The 13,155-nt window shown below is 48.0% G+C and overlaps 1 protein-coding gene across 1 annotated transcript in view; it reads left to right on the top strand.

The window, feature by feature from the left end:
* The first annotated feature begins 1,235 nt into the window (after positions 1-1,235).
* MAP1A (microtubule associated protein 1A) overlaps positions 1,236-13,155 on the top strand; it is a 31,157-nt gene continuing 19,237 nt past the window's right edge. Inside the window, exon 1 of the mRNA XM_042837120.1 lies at positions 1,236-1,290. The gene's annotated coding sequence lies outside the window, so the exon portion shown is untranslated. The remainder of the gene's footprint in view (positions 1,291-13,155) is intronic.

Genomic DNA, 13,155 nt, shown 5'->3' with positions numbered 1-13,155 from the left:
GTTTTTGTCAATGTGAAGCCGAAATTTGTTCCTTGAGAGAGTTTTAATCTTTGGCCTTTTTAAATAGGGTTGAAGGTGTGTTACCTGTTTAGAGCACATACATGCATTGGTCTCAGATATTAGATTCCACTGCGATAGTTTTCCCCGAGGTTCACAGATACCTGCTGATTTGCATCAGCCAAAAGCTCCAAGAGAAGGTTCTCATTGGTTTTAAATCTGAACAAAATTCAGTGATATTTCTATTCCTGAGCATTCCATTATCTCTGAGAGCCCTTGGAAGATCAGTGAGATGGCTTCCTGCTATAGGGTGGGTAAGATCTCTCCAGCTTTCTTAATTTTAAAATTTAAGAATAAGATCCTGTGTAAGGCAAGCAGGACACTGGTAGTAGTTTCAGTGCTTGTTATGGGAAAAAAAGTCACTACTGGCAGTTCCTGTGCCAAGTGTAACTTGTGCCATGGAGTCCTCTGGTTCTGGACCGATAGCCTGAGCCCAGCAGGGCAAGGACGAGGAAGTTTCTCTGTGTAGTGCCCTGCAGGTCCAATGAGCCGGAGGCTCTGGTAGTGGTTAAGAGATGAGTTACGAGGTTCTTAGTTAAATGTTTAAATTTTCTGAACATTGTGCTGGAAGTAATCTGCAGAGGTAAGGTTGTTGGTATTTTTGCATTACTCATTCAAGTTCTGTTCATCATTCGGCTGGGGTTTAGAATTGTCATTGTCACATCGGTGTACCAGCAAGCAGATAGTGGGGGCGTGCTGCTGGCGTGGCTATCGCCAGCCTGGCTGTAAGGGGATGCTGTTCCTGAAGGCTCCTATTGCTGCTCCTCAGTTAGAGCTGATCTGCAGCTGGAGGAAGGCGCGAGGTACTGCTTGAATTGATCCAAACCCTCAGATGAGGTGGGGAGCGCCCTTGCTCTGGGGCGCTCAGTGAGGAGCAGCCCGTGTGTGAGCAGCTGGGGGAGAGAATATTCTGCTAAGACGAGAACTGTGTGCAGGAGTCCGTCTGTTGCCACGTATTCTGGGGCGCGCCGAGTTCCAGCGGTCACGTTTGCCCAGATTGTCACGATCAGAACTCGGCCTTTCTCAGCACAGGAGCAGCACGAGGCCGTGGGGCACCGAAGCGCAGCGTTTTCCTCTGCGAGAGGCGCAGCGCACGGAGGGTTAATGCGGGCGGGCGGGGGCCGGGCGGCTCCTCCCTCGGCTCGCCCTGACACAGCAGCTGCGCGGCGCAGCTCGCCGGTGTCCGCGCCGCTGCGGCTCTCCGGGCATCCGCCGCTGAGCCGGGAGACGATGGTACGTACGTGCGCGGCCCCTCCCGGGGGCTCCGTGGCTCGGGCGGGCAGTGGAGGCTGCGGGCTGCGATCCGTGAGAAGTCCCTCGCGCTGTTGGGGGCAGTAACGCTTTGTTCTCGGTCGGGGGTTGTTTGAGGCTGCCAAGAGAGCCCTTCGGCCCGGGCTGCGCGATGGGTGCCCGGGAGCGAAGGGTTGCCGGGGGGCTGCCCGGCGCGGCGCTCTGGGACTGCTGCCCGCTGCCTGTGCGGGCGGATATCTCCGCAGAGCCGTCCGCAGGAGATGCGATTTTCCATCCCTGTGCGCTCACCTCACTGGGAGGCGGAGGAGGGTGGTGGAGGGGGACCACTGGGGGGCGAGGGGGAGAACCGATGGCCGGAGTGCGAGGCGGCCGCAGGTGGAGTTCGGATTCACGGTCTGTGTGAGGACATCGCCCCTCTCGGCTGCTCGCGGATTGAGTGTAGGAGCCGGCTGAATTCCACGGCTGCTCAGCTGTTTGCTGCTCTCGTGTCATCAGCGCGGAGAAGGAAGGATCGAGATGAATCCAGAAGAAAATCTGGAGGGGCGTTCAGCTTGTCCGGAGGTGCGGCGCTGCGCCCCGCCCCGGTGGGCGCCTCGAGAGGGGAGAGGGCGGCGGAGGTGTCTCCTGGGCGCTGCCTTTGGACCCGGCCCGGTGACAGCCGCTGACGCCGTATCCAGTACTGATGCTGAAATGTGGCCGGTGCTTAGCGGGAGGGGGAGGGCTGTTAACCCTCACCGCTGGTTCGAGGGAAGAGAGGTCCAGGGACGCTCTTGAGGTTCCTTTTCCCTTCGGTGCTGCACGCCCACATGTGAGGAGCGCTGAAGTAGCTGAAGTCTGGCTCTGAGTTGTCCAAGCTGTGTTCTTCCAGGATGAGAAACCACAAAGCATCCAAACTTGCAGCTGGGTGGGGGAGGAAGGATCTTTTAGAATGTGATGCAGTCTTTCTAGGGCAGCAGAGAAGAGATGTGGCCGGGGGTGAAGTGGGTGTTTGTCCTAGCAGGCTACAGGGAAGCATTTCTTGCTTTAGAAGTGAAAACAGCAAAGTACTTTCTTTTTCCTGGGAGCGGTCCTTTGTTATCCCCCACCCTGCTGTGGAGGGCAGCTTCTCCCATTTTAAGGTGGGGAGAAGGTGCATCATCAGTGCTGTGACACACGTGCTGTGTTTTTTTGTAGTATATCTTTGGCATCCCTTAGAATTGCACCTAATGAACATCTCATTAAAGGATTAAATCATCTGAACGCTAGTGCTGATATTCGTTGAAGCGTTTTAAAATAGGGCTTTTTATCTATGGTGTTTGGAGAAAGAGAGAAGCTGGTGCAGGGCTGGGCATACCAGGCTGCTGATTGTCGGTATATCTTCTGATCTCTGTTCTGAGTGCTGCTGTGGCTGTGAGGGAGGAGAGGTGAACTTCATTGACCGAGGGGAGCAGTTAAAGTCAGCAGTGATGCCAACAAAAGCTTTCTTAATAGAGGAGAGAAGAGCTGCTGTGTGTGGGGGCTGAGAGTGGTCGGGCTGGACTCGCAGTGATGTAGGAAGGAGAAAGAGGAGGGAGCTGGGACATATTTATCACAGTGAGCTCGGAGGGAGGAGCGTGGCTGCTGCACACTCGCGCACGCAGGAACACGCACACACACTGCGGCAAATTCTGCAGCTGGTGCCTGCTGGCTTATGACTGCAGAAAAAACAAGCTCCAGTTTAAACTCTGATCTCAGAGATGCGGCTGCTTCTATTCCCAGTATCTCCGGTCCCGCTGTGAGCAGCCCTGCAGGCTGGGCGCTTCTCCAGAATGATGGGGGTTCCTGTTTCTTCCAGTGAGGTAGGGGACTTTTTGCTGCATAAGGTCAGTATCCTCCCTGTCTCCTTGACTGCTCTGTCTGGTCAGCTGCATCCAGGCTGTGTCTGTCCTTATGTTTCCTTCAGCAAACAGCGGTTGTATAGCAGCTAGGAACCCTTTTATTCTCCCCTCCTTTTCTTTGCTCTGTTGAGGCCCGGTCTGCAGTAGTTTTGTTCCTGATGAGATAATCCTTAAGAAGAATGTCCTATTGCATCATTTTGCCGTTCTTCCTTCTGTCTGTGTTCCCTAGTGATGTTCTCAGCTGAAATGGGGCTGCGTGATGGACTTGAGCTCACGAATACAGTGAGCATTAGCCAGCATGGGTTGTTCTCGATGAAAGCGAGCAAGCTGCGCGTGCAAACCAGTACTGCAGAGGACCTCATCTGAAGGAGGGAGGCTGGGCACCTGGCTGAGGGTGGAAAAGGAGTTCCTCAGCATGAGCTTTTGTGGGACGTGGCCTTGTGCTCGTATGTGTGTGTTCTTATGCAAAGCATACATGGTAACTCTGGGATAGCTAATATCTCACAGAAGAGTAACAAACGGCCGAATAAGGACGCAGCAGCATACCTTGGTGTGTGTCAGAGATCTACTGCCCACTTGGCAAGCGCAGTCCAGTACGCCATGTGCATTATCACAGGCTTCCATTGATGGGTAGGAGAGAGAGGCCTGCAGGCCTTCAAAAGAGGATGTTGTGGGAAAACATGGAAGACAAGGTGTCCTAGCTAACATACCGGAACTTCCCAGTAGTGACAAGTAGTGACAAAATGGAGGGGTGTGCCTTCTAGGTGTACAGTGTTTGCTATGCAGAAGTACCTGGGAAGGGTTGGGAGACAGCAGTTGCTGGGCTGATGGATCATCTCTGGGAATGGGAGGGAAGAGAAAAAGTTTTATGTGCATATTTAAAAATGAGTCTGGGGGGAGGGGGAACAAAGGATTGTTTTTTCTACTCTCAAAAATCTTGAAACAGTTACAGGTTGAGTGAAGTTGAGCTGCTTGGATGAGTTCTGTGGATTCCTCTTACAAATTTATGCACTTTGCCTAGAACAAGCATTTTCTTGTTTGGTAGAATATTAAAGGTGATGAACTTCAACAGATTTTGTGAGAACTGTGGGGTAGGAGAGGAAGGTGATCCAAGTTGGTGCTTTTTGGCTGCCATCTGGGCAGTCACCACTTACAGCCACTCAAGCTGTGCTTCCATCTCCTCGCGTGCGGCCAATTGGTGTTTGCTAGTTATGACTAGCAAGGAAGCCTCTGCCCCTCCTAGGCTTCATCCACAAATAAATGTGAGCATTGGTGTCCTTGGCCAGCACATTTGTAAGCTCAGAGACAGCCTCTGAATCTTGCTGGGTCAATTCCTCAAATGGACAGTACAGTGTTCAGTTAGCATCTTTTTGTGTGGTGTTTTTTTTTTGTTGTTTTTTTTTTGTTTGTTTTTTGTTTTTTTTTTAGTGGGGAATACAGTTTGGATCCACTTGTACATTCCAAAAAAGCATCATCACCCCAATTTCTGTGTTTCGATAGAAATGAAACTTTACTTTAGAAAATAAATGCTTGAATGGTGCCTCTCCAGGGACGAAGGCTGAGAATCTCAAATGGGAAGAAGAGCGTGAGTCAGAGGTGGGGTAGGCTTTAATGTTCAACAGGACATTCTGATAACAGGCACATCTCTCTCTATACATGTCTTTTATGGGCCTTCTTGTGAAGTCTTTTGCAAGATTAACCAGAAACTCCTTCGTGCCCTGTTTTCACAATAGGTTGGGGTGAATGAGATTTTGTGTGACTTTAGCATTCTTCAGTACAAGAAATGTTTTTGTGAGTTTGGTGAACTTTGAGGCTCTGGAGGGGAAGTTGAAAGAGGAGGAGAACTGATCTACAGGCACTGATCAGTGCACTGGGGAATGTGTTTCCATGTCGATAGTCTTGAGAAAAGTCTATTTTGACTTCCAGTGAAAAAATTAAAGCCGTAAATATTGGGTGCTATTTTTCACAAATGCCATAGGGACGAATAAATGGTGGTTTAAAAAAAAAAAAGCATGGAAGTGGCAAGTCTAGATCTCTTTGTTTCATCTATCAACTTTCAGGTTAAGAGATTCAGTTAAAAGATTTTGCCTGAATAGCTTTTCCGCTGCCTTTGTTTCACTGGGATATAGCCATCATGTTTGTGCCATTCTCTGCTAAGTGCCATTGCCAAATTCTTAAATAATTGAGGAACAAACTAGAAGGAAAAGGCCCTTAATATCTTTGCTTTTAACGTTGCCTCGGAAATGTCAGCCTGTCATCAGGTACTAATATTGATCTTGGAGGAAAAGCGGGCACACAGTCAGCGATTCACCTCCTGTCTGGCTAGTTCTGTGCTCTGAAGAGCCTCCTAAACAGAGTGGGAGGGTTAACTGTGGTACTTGGGGAGGGGGGGAGAAACTGAGAGCACTCTACAGGTTGCATAGGAAGTAAATTACTTCAAATAAATACGTGGCATCTTTTTGAAGAAGCAGCTTTCAGGCTGGTGAGTACAAACACTGGGTGTTTTTACTCGGATCCCGACTGCTAGATTTGCATGGGAGTTTTAATTGTTAGGAAGATTCTTCCATGCCGCTCATCCATGTTCTAAAGCAAAGGCGGTCTTCAAAGAAATGGGATGTGTGGGACTGTGGAAGGGGTCTGTGCCTGCATAGCTCTGAGAGAGCCAAACAAGCGTAGGGCTCTGAGGCGAATGTGCTCCTGATGTCAGAGGTCTGCTCCAATCCTCCTTATTTTCCCAGGTTTGTAAGTGCAGTCCCTGATTGCACAGTGCAGACTGCAAACTGAAAGGTGTGGCTAGGCTTGATAGCACTAAGAAGAAGGGACTCCAGTTATGGAGCGCGACTTCAGTGAGCTCAGTGCAGGCTCTCCTTGGCTTCTCTCAAGTGTTCCTCTTCTCCGTTCTGAACAGGCAAGCCCTGCATTTGCTTACAGAATGGACTGGTGGCCTTGAAGCTGCAACCTTTAAGGTATCTTTCTGTACCATATTCATTATTACTGTACTCCATGCTGTGAATCAAATCCCAGGAATCCAGATCATGCAGAGAATTTACGAAGTGGTAACAAGATCCAGGAGTGCAGGGCCAAAACACAACTAGGAGGGGTGTTGGCAGAGGATGGGTGCTTTTCACTCAAGCACTGGCAGAAAGCAGGCTTTGGTGCTTTATCACTGCTGTACGTGCAGTCTGCAGGTGGTTTCATAACTGTGTCTTAAATAGAGACTGCATTCAGCAGGTCATCTTCAATACAGTCAGCTGAGAGAAGAAAAGCTTCTTAGGATGACCATCTCCTCAAAGGGACCATCTATCAGTCCACTGGGGGTGGTGGAGTGAGGATGACTGTTGAGCAATGTTTTAAGGTGTGCTTGGGTTTCCTTGTGGGGCTTTAGTGGAGTCATTTCATAAGCTATACCTCCAGCTCCTCACAGATGGAAATAATGCCATTATGCAGAGCTGTGTTCTTGATTCGTGTGAATACTTTGCGTTATTTCACAGCCAAGGATGCAGGGAGAGCTTGAGTCAGCAAAGCTGCTGCAGGGAACAGCATCTCTCCAGGCTGATTCTGCACCTGGCGAATTAGAAAAAAAAATGTTCATCTTACCTATTAATGCAGTTTAACTGTGGTGCTGCTTCCAGCTGAGGGACATTTAACAAATGGTTAGAATGGTAACTTCTGAAAATAGATACAACTGCTTCCAAAGTGAACATCTGCCTTCAATTAGCAGTTCTAAAGTGGCTGGGCTATCAAATTGCTCTTTAGCATAAAAGTGAGACAGTATGTGCAATTAAAAAGCAGTGAGATGGTTGCTATAGCTGGCGCAGTATAGAAATAGAAGTTGCCTGGGAGAGGAGCTGTAGATGGCAGGAAAACATCTCAGGCAAGACAGTAAAGCACAGGCAATTGACTGGAGAGAGTATCTCTTGAGATGTAGCAAATGGCAACTGCCTGCCATACCTTAAATGTTTCCCTTCCATCTCTTGCCTGGTTGCTGGTTCATCTTCTTGGTGTTTTGTGGGAAGGCGGTCACTCCTCTTGCACAGCCCGTCCTTACCCTAAAGCACAGTCAGTTGTGCTGAGAAGTGGCACTATGGCAAGGGAAGCTTTTAAGCACCTTCATTTAGATCCACCAGTGGAAACCTGAATGTTCCTTCGTGCGCCTCAACGCTTTCCATCCTGACAGACCTGGCAATGGTCCTTCTGGAAGCAATTCCAGACCTTTCTTCTTTCCTTCACACCAGTTTGTGCTCCTCTTGCATTGTGTTGATCTCCACACTGCTGGTTTTGACAGTAACTCATTTAATGTGCTGTGCTTTCCCATTGTCTTCAAACTGTTGCTGTCTAGTTCTTTCACCAACTTGTTTTCTGACCCTAATGACTGCTTAGTTCCATTGACAGCTTTTTTTTCTCCCTTTCTCTGTCCTGTTTAGTGTTACCATAATCATTTCATTTCACGCTTTGACTCTGTTTCCCTTGAGTAGCTTCATTTGAGGCATTTCCTGCTCCACATTCATGGGGTCTTAATTCAGTGCTGCCATGATTCTCATTATGTGATTTGGTGTCCTAATATTAAGAGTCACAGTCATAGAGGTTGGGAGGGATACCAAAACATCATCAGGTCCAACCTTTTGTGGGAAAAGGGATGAGACAATCTATCACTCCATCTAACTGCATCCTGGAAACTTCCAGTGATGGGGATTCTACTGTATCTCTGAGGAGGCTGTTCCAATGATTGATTGCTCTCATTGTAAAAAAGTTTATTTCATTAGGACCAAAGCCCTCCCAGTGCAACTTGTAGCTGTTGCCGTTTATCCTCTCTGTGTGGTCGTATGTGAAGACAGAGCATCTGTCCTCTCTGTAGCTGCCCTTTATGTACTGTGCATGCGGTGATGAGGACCTCTCTGAGCCTTCTCTGAAGGTGAAAAAGCCTTTCTCCTGCAGCCCTCCCTCATGGGCAGGTTCTCCAGCCTTTCCCTCATCTTTCTGCACCTCCTTTTGTCCCTCTCCAGTCTCTCCAAACACTGTTTTGAACTATGGGGACCATACCTGGGCGCAGCACTCCAGCTGTCTCCTGACAAGTGCTGAGCAGAGTAGGGTGATCATATCTATACATGTTCTGGTAGTTACACTATCCTGAAACTTCTGTAAAACCTCACACATGCAGTACTTCATGCAATCTGATACCAGTACCTCATCATTCTCAGCTGCTGAGTCACTCTAGAAGGCTTAAATGACACTTAGAGCTGCAGAAGGAAGGAGCAAAGATGCTCACCATGTGGGCTGGTGTTTGGGACACAGATGTGCGATGCTCCTGTTTGCATCTCTGTGCCAGTGAGCATTTCTACTGTGTGTACTGAAGAGACTGAGGTCAGCCAAGGGGCTGGGAGGCCCTGCTCCTTCCTGGGCAGGCAGTGGCTCATGCTGAGGTTGCCGGTCTCCCGAGGGAAGTGGCCAAGTGCAGCCCTCTGTGCCACCTTCTCGTGGGCTGTGTCCCTCCATGGATGCAAGGATGGAGACAAATGTCCGTGCTCCTCCCATTGCCTTAATGCTTCTCTGCAGCACATCGGGGCTGGGATGCAGGCATTGCCTTGGTTGTAGGCATGGGCAGTGCTGAACTGGAGGGTGCGTGGGGCTGTCAGGAGGAATAGAAAGGTGACCCAGAGAGCAAAGTCATCACGGTAAGAAAGAGCAGAGTTTTAAACTGGTGGAGTGTGGTGACCCTATTATGTCTTCTCAATCGGAATGTGTGCTGAATCCAACACAACTGTTTTCTTGGACAGAAAGAGGAGCTGGGATTTTCTGTGGGATTATATGTATATAAATAGAATATCCTGAGAAGAATTTTCTCAAATTTTTGAGAGAAAAGAGAGTGAAAACTGATGTATATTCTTAAAATAGCAGCAATTGCTACTATTTTAAGAAAAAGAAAAAAAAAGTAACTGCTTTTATCAGTAATTTTAGCTGATATTTTGTTCAAGTAAATATTCTGTTGTAATCTAAACAACTTAGTATTTTGCTTTGAAGTTAAAATATTAGTTAAAACAGATCATTAGTAAAATGATTTTTTACATAAGTGCTGTGTCAGCTTTGGGCTCTAATTTACAGCTTGTGGGAGCTAATGGAGATTGTGAGCTGTGCTCTGTCCTTCAGCATCTGAGGAGCTGCCCAGGTTCCCTTCCTCCTGTGTGGGGATGCATTCTGGCCGTAACTCACAATCTGAAGGCGGCTGTTTTCTGCGTGGCTGAGTTCCCAGAAGCAGAAGCTGCCTACTTCGCTCAGCCAGGCTGATGCTGGCAGTTTCTAGACTCCTGCTTGTCCTCTAAAGGTCAGATGAGAATGAGATATGGCTCTTTGCTTTATGTGCCATGTTTGTGGCAGTTGCTATTGCTTGCACAGGGCCAGGCACTGCAGCAGAGATGTTCTGCTTACAGCAGCTCCTTTCCTCTGCCCCCCAAAAAGGGAATGACAGTTCTTTAAAATAGAATTTTCCCAGAATCCTTTTTTTCTAGAATCCACCACAAATGCCGTACCAGGCATTCAAGTCTTCTCAGCCCACTCCTCTGTGGATTTCTTGTTAAATGTATTGAGGATTCTCCTCACGCATGCTCTGAGCATACAGGCAACAGGATAGCTGTGTGGAGCTTTCCTCATGCTGCTCCATAACAAACTCCTGTTTGTGCTTTTGGGGCTGTGGCAGCCCACCGTTTGCCTGTTTATGCTCACAGCTGTGGAAGCATCAAAGCCTGCACTGAGGGCTGTCTGCCCTCCCACCTGTGACTGCTGCAGTACAGCAAGGATGCCCAGGTGAAGCAGTCAGCCTGTAGGTGGAGGAGCACTGAGCTGTGACTTTGCTGGTGTGTGTGCTGGCAGCCAAAGCGATCTTCCCATTTATATATATATATTTTTTTAATTCCTGAGCCCATCTGACTTGCTGGCAGAGCTTCCAAATCTCCTCCAGCCAGAACTGGTCGTGCTGGCTGTGTGCTGTTTGGTTTGCTTGCTGGAGGAAGGAGCTTCAGCAGCCGTGTGCCTGTCAGGTGTAGTGCTTAGGACAGTGCTTCCAGAAAGAATGCTTACTCTTCTCTCGGAACGATGCAGGGGTTTCCTTGCGCAGGGGTGGGTCTGTGTTGCAGTAGGTGGTAAGGAGGCGTGTTTGCACAGAGGGGATAGGAAGCAGGATCCTGCTCAGTAATCTGTCTCTCTCCCAAGGAGATGCAGCTTGCTGCTCTTGTTTCAGTTCTGGAGCATTTGTGAATGAATATATTGTTTCATTTTCTCTGAATGGACCCCAGTTGGGGCTGGATCTTTTTTTTTTTTTTTTTTTTGTGAGCACTGAAGGAGCTGCAGTTGAAGGCTTTGTAGCTGCAGAATGAGAGTCAGTGATCACCTCAGTGTTACGGCGCCATTTTAGAATGAAGAAATGGCAGCCTTTCAGCTCACAGTAGCTCATGTTAATTATGCAAATGCATGCACCCTGAGAACCCTCTTGTATGCTTTGACTGTCATCAAAAATGAACCTTTATTTCACAGGGCATCAGGAAGATGATGTGTCCCAAGGCTCAGCTCTTTGCTGCAAAAGGAACTGACCCAAAGAACAATCTAGGGCCTATTGATGTTTGCTTTACAGGTGCAACCTGGCCTATTAATCCCAGATAATCCCAGGGGTGAAGGAAGTGAAGGGTGTAGGAAGATAAGAAAGGTAAAGAGGAATAAAGAATGCCCCCTGGATGTGCCAGGATTGGTGTCTATGGTCAGATGAACAGTCTATGTCCCGTTCATACCAGGGTCCTATGAGCTGCGTAACGCAGGCTGCATGCCCCCATCAGATACCTGCAGGCACTGACGAGGTCTCTTTTTCAGGCTAAACAGTCCCAGCTGTTTCAGCTTTCCCTGCATCAGAGGTATGCCCGTCCTTTAATCGTTTTTCTGGCCCTTATACACGGATTGTTGGGGTTTGGCTGAGTTCACCACAGCCTCCCTGGAAAGCTGCCTCCTTAGAGCTCTACCTAAAGATGAGATGAGAACCTGGGAATGCTAACCTGACCATTGGTCTCTTGTGTCATACCACCGAGTTGTAACTATCATCAACAGAATGACATCTGAGATGTGATGTTCTGAAAGGTGAAAGCAAGCAAAGCAGCAGCTCTGCAGCTATACTCGTTAGCCTTTAGGCCAGCCCGACTTTTGCTGCTCAGCAACAGGCCTTCTGGGTGCTTTCAGTCAGAGCGGCGATACACCTTACATACAAGGATCTATGTTGGCAGCACAAGGGCCTCCAGGGCTGTCACTCTGCTTCTAGGACCATCTCTTTCTTGGTCGATCTATTTGTGACATAGTGACCTTAAAGCACAGCGCAGCGCTCCAGCCTAGACTGACCTCCCTGCATGGTCCTCTTCGCTTGAGCGCTAAAAGCGGGGTCAGGACCTTCATTCTCTTATGGTCTCTCTTTGCATGCATAGATGTCCCTGGATGGATAATTCATACTAGGGCAAGGTCTTGGTGCTTGGTTTCCTGGAACAAAACCAATCTGATTCTACACCACATACATATCCTCCTTAAAAACTGGAAAAAGAAAATAGACTTTTCCTCCCTCTGCCTGAATGCAGCCTGCAGGTCCTGAAATGCCCCTTGGAAATAACTCTAGCACTTCTGCTATTGCCTAGCTGTTGCTCGTCACCTCTGGGATGTTATTGGGTAATGCATTGTGGGCAGTTCCTGCTGACTTCTGTATAAAAGGTGGCTGCCGTGTAGAAGAAGAGCTTTATGCATGCATTCTGCAGTCCTTTAGAATGAAAGTACATTACTTCTGAGCAATAGTAAGTAATGTGATCCTTGTGCAAGAGGAGAATACCCCTTCTCTGTCTTGGAAACTTTCAGTGAGGTCATGAATGAGGCATTTATGTATGAAATTTTACGTATGATATGCAGCAAGTGCTTTGTGTGAGTAAAAGACAACTGATGCCAGGAGTCAGAAACTAGCTGAGACAGAAAACAAATGTACATCCAAGTCTGTGACACATCCAGCGGTGAAATACAAGGGCTTCGTGATTTTGTACTGAGTACAAAGTTGATGGGTAGGCTAATGATAAGAAAAGGAGTTGAGATGAAAATGGAGGTGGCTAAATTTGCAGATGACTCAGTTGCTTATATCTAGAAATGACTGTGAGGAACTTATGCAACTAAAGGGAGCAGTCGTCATGATCTCGTGTTACAGTTACTGTCAAAAAATACAAGATTAAGCACTCTGTAATAATGAAACCTTCCCAGTTCGTTGTAATAGCACAGTTAATTGTGTCACCAGGGTGAAACTTTGATACTGCTGTATAGCTCTAACTGAAGGTCTTTATTTGGTGCAAAGCTCAAGTCAGGCTGTGTTGTGATGAAATATAATAGGGAATAATACAAAATATGCAATAATGCCACCCCTGTGAGTCTTCTGTGTCATTCTTGTTTTGATACTTGTGCTCTTACTCTTCCTGAGGGCTGGAGCAGAAATAGAGGAGTTCTGAGAATTAATGATGGGTGTCCAGGGAAACTCAAGTTTTAAGAAACTAATGGCAAAGACTGGGCTGTTTCTGTCTTGGCAGGGCTATGATGGAGAGAAGTGTTCTCTGGAAATGCGTCGGCATTATGATAACTGCACTAATTAGAATGTGTCTGGATGCATAAAGTGAAGATTCATCTGAAAGAAAGATTTCAATATTAATGAAATTTACTCACAGCTTCTGGTGGAGAGGATATTTCATTTCACGTATGCATGCTCCAGCCCATGTGTTTAAATCTTCTTCTGCAGGCCTGTACTGAGGGAGCAGCCAGCAAAGGGCTTTGGGACGGCTGGCCTTCCCTTGGCTGCCATGCCTGCATCCATGCAACTGTGGGTCTGAAAGGCATTCAGGAAGAAAAGGCTGTGCTGTGGCCCAGTGCAGGCGTGCTGCCCTCCTGGCCTGATCTCTTCCCATTGTCACCGGGCTGCCTCTGAGCAGCTGAGGCACAGCGT

Source organism: Centrocercus urophasianus, unplaced genomic scaffold (genome assembly GCF_019232065.1).
Source record: "Centrocercus urophasianus isolate 14NV4802_14NV808 unplaced genomic scaffold, USGS_Curo_1.0 seq_68, whole genome shotgun sequence".
NCBI lineage: Eukaryota > Metazoa > Chordata > Aves > Galliformes > Phasianidae > Centrocercus > Centrocercus urophasianus.
This window is presented reverse-complemented; position numbering and strand designations above follow the sequence as displayed.